The following is a 588-nucleotide window of genomic DNA, read 5'->3' as shown; positions in this document are numbered from 1 at the left end:
GGGAATGAACTCACTTTCTGACAGCTAGCTGTCATTGAGTGACGTCAGCGGCGGCGGCCACGCCCACAGCGTGTTGGTTTGGGGGCGCTCGGTTCTCGAAACGAGACCGCCCGAAGGAACATTCTCCTTTTACCAGAAAACAGTGCCGTGCTCGAGTTCTGGGCTGGCAGCTCTCTTGAGTCTGCGATTTATTTCACGTTCAGTTAAATTTCACTCTCCCTGCGCGTCCTTTGGGTGCCGTGTGACACGTAGTTGCTCCGCCCACCCGTGCCGCGGCTACTCACGGTGGATAATACCAGTCAAATAGGGCTACAGCAGTGGTAGGGCAAGGGAGGCAACTAAAAGGGTCCCAATAAATCTCTAGATTTGAACTCATTACACCCTGATTTAACTTACAAACTTGTCTTATTTCTGTCCATTCAGTATGGTATGTATTTTTGTGTGTCCAAGACAAATCTCCCTTGGGACAAATCAATAGTGAATCATTAAGCTTAGCTCCACTCCCTCGAACATATGTTGACTTTATTTTCCAAAGTTAATTAATCGTGAACAATATTTCCAACAATACACCTACCAAATGTGAAGTAG

The sequence above is a fragment of the Eutrigla gurnardus genome (assembly GCF_963514095.1).
Source record: "Eutrigla gurnardus genome assembly, chromosome: 11".
Taxonomy (NCBI): Eukaryota; Metazoa; Chordata; class Actinopteri; order Perciformes; family Triglidae; genus Eutrigla; species Eutrigla gurnardus.
Note: the sequence above shows the minus strand (reverse complement) of the source record.